The sequence below is a fragment of the Barbatula barbatula genome (assembly GCF_947034865.1).
Source record: "Barbatula barbatula genome assembly, chromosome: 13".
Lineage (NCBI taxonomy): Eukaryota > Metazoa > Chordata > Actinopteri > Cypriniformes > Nemacheilidae > Barbatula > Barbatula barbatula.
Genome location: NC_136776.1, coordinates 15,226,271 through 15,238,338, shown reverse-complemented (window position 1 = coordinate 15,238,338; position 12,068 = coordinate 15,226,271). Strand labels below are relative to the sequence as shown.

The 12,068-nt window shown below is 38.0% G+C and overlaps 1 protein-coding gene across 4 annotated transcripts in view; it reads right to left on the bottom strand.

Annotated features, from left to right (window-relative positions):
• Positions 1 to 12,068, bottom strand: part of add3a (adducin 3 (gamma) a) — a 65,736-nt gene that overhangs the window by 40,349 nt on the left and 13,319 nt on the right. The window contains exon 1 of one of the 4 annotated variants that reach the window (XM_079471575.1): positions 2,060 to 2,180. The exons of 2 other annotated variants lie outside the window; for them this stretch is intronic. The gene's annotated coding sequence lies outside the window, so the exon portion shown is untranslated. Of the gene's footprint in view, positions 1 to 2,059; positions 2,181 to 12,068 lie in introns of those variants that run through there. One more of the 4 variants, XM_079471572.1, reaches the window with a different exon arrangement.

Below are 12,068 nucleotides of genomic sequence, written 5' to 3'. Positions count from 1 at the left end.
GAAACATAAGTGGATTTGTGTTGTGTGCACCTGCAAATATATAGAGACTTAATAAAACGATTTGACACATTTTTATGCTATAATGACAATGAAAAGAAACTAAAACTAATACTGTCTATTACATAAACTTTCTTGGGGTAGAATTAAAGCCAGCGTTGAAATTTTACTGGAAATATTACAGAGATTTTTTTGGAAAACATCTGATTTACAGCACTTTGGTGCCAGTTTTTTATTTCAAGGACACATCAGAGTCTGAATAACAGTAATACTATAATTTACAGCAAGTGTTAAAACCACATGCAACTGGATACTGTCTTACTATTGGACAAAGTGCAGAGACATAGCTTTTACATCTCTTGGGATAGCTTTAAGGCATTTTAGTAATGGGGAAAGCGCCAGTCACTCCAGTATACTGACTCTTAAATGACGCCTGTGCACATACTTGAGCAGCTCTAGGGATTCTGGGATATGTGGGCGGGGCTTGTAAAGCTGAGTGATGCCATCTTTTGACACTGATAAAAGAATGATTTACTGTTAGCCCGAGGATATGAGAGCAGGCTTTCCAACGCTCGATACAGCAGCCCGACGACCTTTTCTTCAGCACCAACTGGAAATTGGAAATTGATTTACGAGCAGACATCTAAAGCATCAGAGAGGATGCTAATCCTAACCAAACAATAGTGAAAAACAAATTACAATCAATTACATCAGTGTTCATTTGATAAACACAGAAAAACAATGAGTTTCCATTAAAGGAATGGTTACCCAGAAATAAAATGTATTTCATAATTCCCTGCTGTCCTTCTGTTAATTGATGAAGCTCCTTAAAGCAAATACACCTTTTATTAAAGTAATCCAAATGACCCCCAGAGGGTTAGTAAATGTCTGCTGACGTTTGTGAGAGAAAACAATTGATATTTTGAGTTTATTCAGTAGAATTAGAATACAAACAGATTTGAGAGCTAAACTCAAATATGTCGTCACATCACCACATTTAAATCTCATTGGTTTTCATGAAAAGAAGATGATAACATTTAAAAATAAAATGTCTACTTATGTTAAATTATATACATCTGGAAAGGTGACCGTGAGTACATTTTGAAAGAATTAAAATTTTTGAGTAAACCATTCCTTTGTGTATGTGTACTATTTACAGAACTCTCTCCATAATTCAAACATGATCTTTTCTGCTCTCAAACACAAATATGACATGGTTTTTAAAAACGGCAACAACAATCATGTGATCCGGTGTGGTTTTCATCTATATCGAGAAGCATTCATCTGTAAACTCCAAAGGTAATGGGCCAAAGGGCCTGAGAGAAACACGCTTTTATGCCCACTTAAGATCATGTTCGCAAATAAAAGTGTATGAAACACAAACACGTCATTGACGGGTCACTCAACCGCATCGCCATATGTTGCCCTTCAGGCGGAGAGCAAAGAGGGTTTGTGGAGACAAGACGACACGCGAGTCAAGTTTCAATATTTGTTGACAACAAACACACTATTCTTCTTCGAAGAGACGTTTATTTGTACGTACACACCCATTTGCACTCTCAAAAAAGTCAGCCTTCAGGCCAAGCAAGTCTTTTTGCTATTAACCAAAGTATGTTGTCAACAGTCTGACCTTTAACCCACACAAGGATCAATCTGTCAAGGTTTGTCCAAGCGGTCTTCTCAAACACACAGGAAGAGGCCCAGAGACAAGTCCATCTGACTTTGATTCAGAACTGGAACCTGGCCCAGGATTGGCCCTGCTTTGTCTGCTAATGAATTATTTATTTACCCGGCCGCAAGATGACAGCTTTAATATACAAACAGCTCGCCGTGTTCCATTCATAACCAAAGCCTGGGTTTGGCATATCACATGCTAATTTGGGGTATCTACCTTCTTGAACAAATACATTTTTGATTCTAGAGAAATCCATGAAGAAATCAGGATAGGAAGGCAACTCCTCCGCATTGCAGCTCTGCTGAGGAATGCAGCTCAAAACCACAAAGAAGATAACAGCACAATAATCTGAGTGGAGAAGAAAGGCAATGAAGAGAGAGAATTCACCTGTTCCAGAATGTCCTGACTGGGTCTTCTTCTCAGACTTCTCGATTCAACATCCACACGTCCAGCGTTCCTGCATGGGACCTTCAGGCGCCACAGGAGAAGATACGAGAGAAGTTATCTCAAACAGCTATAGGAGTGGCTGCAGGAGAGTAAGAGCCCAAAAAAGAGACACACATGAGGGGAGGGGTGTCTCTGATTAAAATTCTCTCAGTACATTGAAGAAGGCCGTCGTAATAAAAGCCCTGCCGGCTGGCTTTTGTTCAAGTTTTGTTCTCCAGCTTTCTGCCTTCTTTTGGTCTTCTGGCACTCCTCCTGCAACCCAAGGGAGGTTCAGGGAGGGGGCCCGAAATGAGGAAAAGAGAGAAAGAGTTCGCCCCTCTCCTACTTCATTCCTTTTTCTTTTCTTGTCCTCTCGCTCGCTCTTCAGATGTGGTATTCATTGGTTTCTGAAGGTTTACCCAGTTCGAACAATGTGCAGCATCGGACCGCAACAAAGCCGAAGCTTTTCAAAGGCTCCTGCAAACTAGCACAACCTTTGGTGCTGAAAGTGTTGAGTAGAAACAAGGTTTTGCTTTGTAGATTTAGAGATGAAAACCAGCTCCGACAGCAATAGTCCTAGGTTTGTGGCCCACATCCAAACCATCAGATCAATAAAATGCTTTTCAAGTGCAGTCGTATGATCTTTTGAAGAATGACAAAAATATGGTGTATCCATTCCGAAATTTAAAGTCAGACCTATATGTTATTTACTCGTAAATCTGCTGCTGTAAATCTAGATGTGGAAAGGAAATTGAGAGGAAGGGTGGAAATTAAGTGCTGCGGTTCACCCTAACAGCTCAGATTTGCATTCCTCATAAATTTACTTCCATTAAACCCAAACTCAACACGTCTATCTCATGGGGTTCACACGCCGGGGCTGCTTAGCACCTCACATGTGAAAGCCAAAGCTAGAAGGGCAACACTAAGCCATGAACTTTACGGCTCTTGCGTAAACGGCGAGGTTTTGGAGCACTGAGAGGTTTACTAGGATGTTTTTTCTGCAAAAAATGGGGCTCCTATCTATTTATATCATCTTAATGGGTCTTTAGTATTGTCGAATGATTGCCTGATGGTCCATTTGTTAACTAAAAGGCACAAAAGTACCCAGTGAGAGTGACACTGAATTACCATCTCAATAACTCGTCTGAAGGAGTCTACTGAAGTTCTATGGAACAATTACTTGTTAAATGTTTGTCTGGTTCTCCTAAAAAGTAAAGCCAGACTGAAGTTTGCAAAAGTAAATAAACATTATTTTACTTTAGTAAATATATTCATGACAGAAGCAGGACAAAATAACACTGTGGACTTAAAAAGGGTAGACGCATACTAAAATGAATGAAAACAAGGCTGTGAGGAATAGAAGAATCTGTTTAATGGATACCATGGTGTTGATCGTTTAGCCGATTAAATCGCTAAGTCTGACAAAGATCTTTAGAAATGTAGCTTTGTTGAGAGCTGAATGAAAATTTCATGAAAAATGTTCATTTAAAAATTCGTCAAACTTTTTTTTATCAAATGAATAATCACAATTATTCTATCAGTTTTTTACTTTTTTCATTACACTTCAGCAGTTTGTTATAATCTGCAGCTATTCAACATCTGTGACGCGACAAGCGCGCTATCATCCGTACACTCCACCCCACAAATGAACAATTCCCATCACGCTCTCTAAGATCTCTAAGAAAAGTCCCAAAAACAGTTTGATGAGTCATCATGCACTACACAGATGTTTGTCCAATCAAATGCCCTCTAAAGAGAATGTCCCTCCCCCAATACCACCTACCTCTGAGTAACATGTAGCTAATTTTAGTTTATAGCCACAATGAAACTAAAACTTACTTTGTCCAGAACTTCTTATATTTTGACTCCCTTAGATAAACCAATATATTATTTTGTCACTATTGCAAATTGCTTTGAATAAAAATGTCTGCTAAATGCCTAAATATAAAGTAAATCTCACCCAAACTTTGGTCTTAAAAGGATCCGTATACTGGGCAAATCATTCACCCAGTTCGCTTCTACCCGACCTGTGGTTCCTGATGTATTTTTAATTGTCAAGAAAACGACAGAGCTCAGCTAGGGAGTGCTGACTAAATAAGACATCGAGAACCGTCAGTTACGGGAGAAGATATGACCCCAGACAGCCCAAATGAAAGCCCTCAGCAGGGCCTCTGTAAGCACTGCTCTCTCAGGGACCTCAAAAATCAATACGTAACAAATTACTCATGTAGGAGGAAAAGCCTCATGCGGTCCAAAAGCTGACAAAGATGGACTTGGCAGCTGCAAACTACAATCTGCTAATGTAGAGAAAAGTCGAGAGAAACTAAAGATTCAGAGTATTCCAGAAATTAAATTAAGAAGCGTCAGAATTGAACTCGCAGAAGGCAAGTTCTGGAAATTTCCGAAATGAAACCAAAATGTAGAGACATTAGACTGGTTACAATTGCTCATTTCTCTAGATTGCATGAGTGCACAAGTGAACAAATGTAATATAATGTAATGAAATATATAATATAATATAAAGTAGTGTTATAAATATACAACACTAATGGTAGTGATTTTTAATGCAAAAGTCATGCTGAGGCTTTAATGTACAGTACAAATGCACTGTGTGGAGCCACAGAGGCCCATGAGGTCTCAAGCCAAGATCCTGGAATGTCAGACACATGGATGTGGGCATTATCAGTACATTATCAGGCCCCAGCCTTATCTAGACACAAGTATATCATAAAGACAAGCGAAATCAAGGAAAAGCTGTCAGGCCCCAACCTGAAGTTTGTATGCATTATGTATGTATTCTGCTTCACATGGGAAAAATTTAAGTAACAGAACATGTGTATCCCTGAAGTCTAGGGCCTGGTTGCAAGAAACCCCTTAGTGTAAGAAAACCCAAAATTTAATTGTAACAGTATTGTTACTAATGGATTTGGTACCCTAAGGGGTCTCTTGCAACTGGGACCTGGTCTGTAGATTGTACCACTATCCTCAACTCCTTTACTCAAACCATTATGACGTCGTTTCACAAAGGTCAACATCCAGATGTGTGGGTGAAGAATTTGCCAGCTATAAGCGACGCAGATGTGTAAAATTAAAATAATGCTGCAGGGTTGAATAAAATCTGTTTCCATGAGTTATTACCAGTCTTCAAATCTTCTCCATGGGGATGAATAATCTATGAAAAACAATCAGCTGTGAGGTAATGGCATGCTTCATGTCTATTGAAACGTCACTTGCTAAACAAATTATATACACGTAACCACTAAAGAACTGTAAAAGAGTGCATGTGGACTCATTAATTACTTCGTGACATAATTTAGAAATTGACAGTAAAATGTGACCTACACTGTAAAAAACTCCTGTAAACAAAATACATTTTCTTGTAGCTTGGGCGCCCCAAAAATACTGTAAAAAAACTTTTACGCCAAACTACAGTTTTATATTTTCTTGTAAATTTCAAGTCTTGAACAGGTCTGTGCCATTTAATAATATATTTATATAAATAATTAAAAAATATGTTCAAAAAATGTAAAATAACAGTTAAATTAGATCAAATTGCCGGTTTTTACATTATGCCTGAAGATTTTGGAAAAACAGTTAAGTTCTGTAAAATAATGTTTTTTACAGTGTGCGGCAACATCTTATCTTGCTTCCACAAGCCCTTAGTGATAAAATATGAAACCTTCTGACATTTTGACTCGCCAGATTGTAGGTGAACTGTAAATGCCAAATGAAAACCAATCGGCACATGCATGACCTGTAGTGTACACTTTGATAAGAACAAAGAGAAATCATCAGATGGCTGCCTACCCACAAGTGCCTACTTTATGCTCTAGACTGTAGTCTAGCAAATCATTGGTGGAAAAAAAACATTGGATGGATTAACCAATTACATTTATGGGCACCATTCAATTAAACAGCAAAAAAACATTCAATGTTTGTAGTTGTATTAGCTTTACAGCACCACCAACGCAAATACAAAGCTGTTCATCACCGCTTTACTTAGGATGAAATACAGTCCGGATTCAAACCCCACATAAAGGCGCCTAAAACATTTGGCTCTTTAAAGTGCAATTGCAAAGCCATCCATGTGCGATTTCCCTACAAAGAGCAATAAGCCTATTATTATTGGCAGAACACGGCCAAGACTTCTAAATACAACAGTTATGAGCCTTTTCCTGTTTTTGCGCCAGAATTAGGGTTGTTAGTTAAACCGTGTTTTTGGACAGGGTAGATAAGTCAGAAACGTGGCGGATGATGAAAAGGGTTGGAAACACTCGAAGGTCATTTGTGTTTTCTGTGCCAAAACTCCAACAATGGCGGAAAATTCCTATCTGTGATTAAACACTTGGTGATAGAGATTTGTGCTGATTAATGTGACGCATCATGATTCGCAAACAAATGTTGCAAAATACTTTTTTAATGTCAACACAGTTGTTCATGTTAGTTCATGGTGCATTAACTAATGTAAACAGTTACATCTTTTGATTTTAAATGCATTAGTAAATGCTGAAATTAACAAGAACTTCGATGAACAAATGCTGTATTGTTCATTATTAAAAATGGGGTTAGACATGCAGTTTCGCCAAATCTCATATTAATGTCTGAAGCAAGTTGGAGTGCTGGGGGAGTCTATTGAGCACAGAAATGCGACGTCATACGTCCAACTCGTTGTTTAACAAGTTGACCATGTAAAGCATGAGAAGCCAGCCCGTCTAACAGTGTAAAGACGGCAGAATGCATGGAATAGCGTGTTAACCCATCTTTAAGGGATAATTCACCCCAAAATAAAAATTCTGTCATAATTTACTCACCTTCATGTCATTTCAAACCTGTTTAACTTTCTTTGTTCTGCAGAACACAAAAGAAAATATTCTGAAGAATATTGGTAACCGAACAACGGCGGTAAACATTGACTTCTATTGTAGAGACTAGTACCACCGTGGTTTGGTTATCAACATTCTTTAAAATATCATCTTTTGTGTCCTACTGTATATATTCTTAGATTTTTTCTTTATGTCACAATTACATTATTTTGTCACAAAAAATAAAAAGCTACTATTTCAAATGCAAAAAGATGTGTTCATGCATCAGATTGGTGTATTTACAGCTCTTCACCAACCGGGGTGAACTGTTCTGCACCCCTCAGCCAAACCAGGACCTATTTAGTCTTTTAAGCTCCTCAAATCATGCTAAAATGAATTTTTTAAGCTGGCTTAGCCAATACTTATCATTTCACAGCCATACAGTACAAAATGTTGCTGCCTCTCACAATCATCTTTCTATGAATGCTTTATCTCCTCCTTGAACTGCCTCTGCTGTATCCAACAGCAATGTGAAGGCGAATCTATGACAGTGAGAAGAACGCTCAGTTTCACATTGAAACCTCATAAGGATTATCAGAGGTCTTAGCAGGTCTGAAGGAGGTGCCTTAAACTCTCCGAGAACCCCAAATAATTGTTAGCAAGAAAGAATGTGTGAGAGAGGGAAGAGAGACAAACCAATAAAACAGGCCTGTGAGTGTCTCTGCTCTGGTTCCTCAGCCAGACAGCCAAACGCATCATCACACGCTAGTTCAGCCCGGGACAATGTGTCTGTTGACGGGACGGGACACACAAAGTTTCAGACAGTGGACTGTGTGAGACCCAAATTAAACTGAGAATCCCCATACAAAGAATACAGTAGTCTGTTTCAGCCACTGAAGGCAAAAACTCATCTCTGGTGCTGGACAAGAGCCTATACATCCACACGAGACTGCCATGATGGGTCGGCACACAAGAACAACATTTGAAGCACAAGGCTCAAGTTGAAGTGAAGCCGATCTTTTGTCAGCAAGTATGCAACATCGAAGGAATGTGCAATAAAATAATAATTCAATAACGCTTTACAATAAGGCTATATTTCTTAACATCAGCTCCTGCTAGTGAGGAAAACGCCCAACTGAATAACCACACAAACACAGTGTGCTTTCTGCATTCTATATCAGTTGAGTCACTTCAGACAGACTGTGTCGAGGGGGAATGAGATATCTCCTGCCGTCTGACTCTTATTACATTACACGACCACAGAACAGGAAAATCAACAGCTTTACAATGTCATCTGCGCCCGTAAGGATGGGTCTCTCTTCCAAAACCTAGAAAGCTCACTACATAGGCTGCTGCCTTCTAAAGCAAGCTCTGAAAAGGGATAGTTCATCAAAAAATGAAAATACTGTCAAAATTTACTCACCCTCAGATTGTTTCAAACCTGTATACATTTCTTTGTTCAGCTGAACACTACGGAAGATATTTGGAAGAATGTCGGTAAGCAAACAGATCTCATCCCCCATTTACAGCCATGGAAGGGCTGTAAATGGGAGTCAATGGGGAATGAGATCGGTTTGGTGAACTATCCTTTTAACAAAAATAAAACACATGCACAAATATTGGATAACACCGCCAATTTAAATTCTTTTTCAATACCTTTTGCTGTTAAATAAATGCAAGTATATTGACTCAACACTAATGGTGATACAAAAACATTGAGCTACCCGCAAAGCAACACTACCAATGATTTGTGTTTCTTTGACCAATGGAATACAGAGGGATGGATTAGACAACCTGACATTATTTTTGTGACCAATAGTATAATCAATTCACCTTTTTAAGAGGTTTTAAAAATATAAAAATCATATATGAAAGTCATGTGCATTCAAAAATCTAAACATGGAAATCATTGTTCCCATATGACTACACGGATAACATGACAAAAAGTAGAGTGGGAAAGTGGGAAATGATCCAACAAGCATGTGTTTGTTGTTTTCACAAGATAAAAATCCAAGCTCTAGAGAAAAGCCAGCTGGAAAAAAACATGGAGGACTTCATAAACCACACACCATTGGGAGAGAGAGAGAGAAAGACCAATCTTTCACAATCTCCACAAAAAAACATTAATGTTACATCATGTATGAGTGTTTATATTATTAAATACACATTTCACATAATCCATTCTAGTGAATTAAATAGGTTACTTCACACTACTTTACTAAAAGTCCTATTATAGAACTTGATAAATGTAAATAAAAGACAGCTGAAGCAGTACATCATATCACCATAAAAATCGAGATGCAGTGTTGCTTGGCAAACGTCAACAATTAAAGGGCATCATGCATTCTGACTTATTTAGAATGTTAAGCATGCTGTCTTCTCAAGCTTGACATTGTCAACTTGTCAAAAAACGAGCCGGACGTTTACGTAGTATTACGTGGGAAGTGCTGTAATCGCTCTGTGGAGTTTGGTGTGCAGTGAAAAAGAAAAGCATAGCGTAGGCTTGAAATAACATCATTTTGGAATTACTTTGCAGTCGGGCCAAAAAATAAGGCAGCAGAGAATGACTTGCATTGCCGATGGGACTTTCATCTGTTTGGTTAAAGTATTTAGCAGTCTGTGTTTATTTGTTATTTTAAAGAGCCGACCATTGTACTTCAAAAGGGTTATCGCAACCATTAAACAGATCTCCAGACATTATTCACCTCTTGTTTACTTTAAGAAATCTAACAAACCCATTTCTCGCTATGTGCCACAGCTTTAGACTGTTTCCCGAAACGATGACGGAAACAGAAACAGAAAGCGGCTCTCAGGCTTTTGTAGTTCTTTTCTTGGAACAAAATCCTCATTGCTCACAATGAATCATGATTTAAAGGATTACTATAATAACAACGCCCCCATAATCCACTTTACCAGTAATCCTGAGTAGAACGGTTGCATTAAGTGGATTAAGGCTAAATAAAATAAACAACATACTGTAAATAAAGAGAGAGACCATACTCCATTATCAATGACAGAACCTAAATTATATACAAAAAGTGAAAAGTCACAAGATTTGTGAAACTTGCATTGAAAAGGAACCTGAATCATATAAGGGGATATGAATATCAGCATAATCGCAAGATGTCCTCCAAAAAAACGTAGAATTGGGACTATCAATACAATATCCCAGCATTCCCTGCTCGTGTCCTTGGATGGCCCTGATTTGCAACACCACTGTAATAGGAGCACTGTTGCTCGGGGGAGAACGACCATTCAAAAGACAAAAAACCTCTCCGGATTTGCTTTGAAAGAAATAACTGATCCTAAAACTTCCCAAAACAACACTTGATGTTACCCAAGATATCCAGTTATTTTCCAGTCTTACAAGAAGAAATACAATACAAAGAAATAATCACCTTCACCATTTTCAACTGTCTGCTTTTAGATTTTTACCCATCACCAAACACAAATTATACATTTAGAGGACTTCAATTGTGTTTCTCGTCTGGGAGATATAAGCCAGATGTCAGAAATCACTTTGTGCTGGAAGTGTAATTCAATCTTTAGCTGGCATCTAACAATGATGCTTGTGAGGAACTGTGCAGTCTTGTACCCGGTGAAGATCTGCTCAGACAGGGATTGCAGGGAAAAAACAATGCTAACAAACTACAACTACTGTTACCATATAATTGTGCACTTTTAAAATCAAGAAAGCATGTTTGATATTAACTTCTACGCTATTTTGATTCAAATTCATGGAACGTAAGTCAAAATAGGCAGATGTCTACATGATCAAGCCCTCATCCTTGAAAAGCACAAAACAATGCCCCCAAGACTTAGTTAAATACAAGTTACTGCTTGTAGAGAGAGTAAACATGGTATTTGCCGACCACAATTTCTTTAGTGAATTGAATTACTGGCTACTGGAAGAGTCAAAAAAGCAACAAAAGGGGACATGTGTCTTTTTATTTAGTTATTTAGTTTATATCAGTTGCGTTATAGGAATTAACTTACATAAAAGGTCCTGTGTGTCATTTTTGGATTTTATTCTAGCGCAGAAAAAGGAAAAAAGTTTAGTTTTTTATTATCTTAGAATGAGCTATTTCTATCTACATACATCGCGGGTTTCCTTACAGGGAATTTATCGTGTTTTTTCTACAGAAGACTTAAACGGACAAACTGTTCTACAGAGCATGCGTTGTAAAAACGTTATCTCCTGTGGCAAAGAAGCGAAAATGTGACAACATCTTAGTTCTGTGTCAGCCACCGTAGTGCCTCGAAAGGGAGGGGTGGAGCCATTGATTGCAATTCGCAACCTCACCACTAGGGGCCGCAACATTTCATATGCTGGACCTTACAATTATCCCTAAATAATCAGTATCGATATATATTTTATGGGCGTTTCCTAACCCCCCAATAAGTCCTTTAATCTCTACAGAGTCAAATGCAAAAATGTAAAACTGTATGCTAAAATGTTTGCTTTATAAACTTATAAATAAAGTGAGGCAAAAAACATATAGAAACGAAGCATTCCCTTTTCAATGTCGTCTTAAAGTTAGCAAAATGTTTGGCCTGTGATGTAAACAATTTTTCATTTTTTATACCGTAATTGCACAACACTGTACAACAACCCACCCATTTTTCTCTCTCTCTAAAAGCAGAAGAACCTACAGTGATGGTAAATTCATCACAACAGCTCAGAGAAAACGCCAGCGAGATGGAAACAGAGCATTGAGGCTATAAACGGAGAGTTTCGTGTGTGTGGTCATTAAAGTCGCCAGCGTTTCCTGCTCCAGCGCTGTAAAACGTCTCGCCAGTTCATCGTGTCTAAATCCATGTCATTTATTCGGATAAGGTCCAAACTCCCCTTAACTAGCTGTCCACTGCCATTTTTATAAAAAGAAACAGGAAGACTTAGACACAGCAAATGAAAAAAAGAAGAATGAAAGAAAGAGATTTTAATAAAAAGCTAAATTTTCAGTATAAATTACTCTTTATAGAAATATTTGTAGAAAACGTGGTTTATGTTTAAATACATGATTTTCCTCCTTTAGAAATAAAGCAAATTAATTAATCTTAAATATATATTGTGATCTGGTATTTTAAAACCCTTTAGTTCCCATTCCTAAATGTAATGATGTAGAAATGATATCGGGTATTGGTCACTTTAGATTTGACCAATCCTG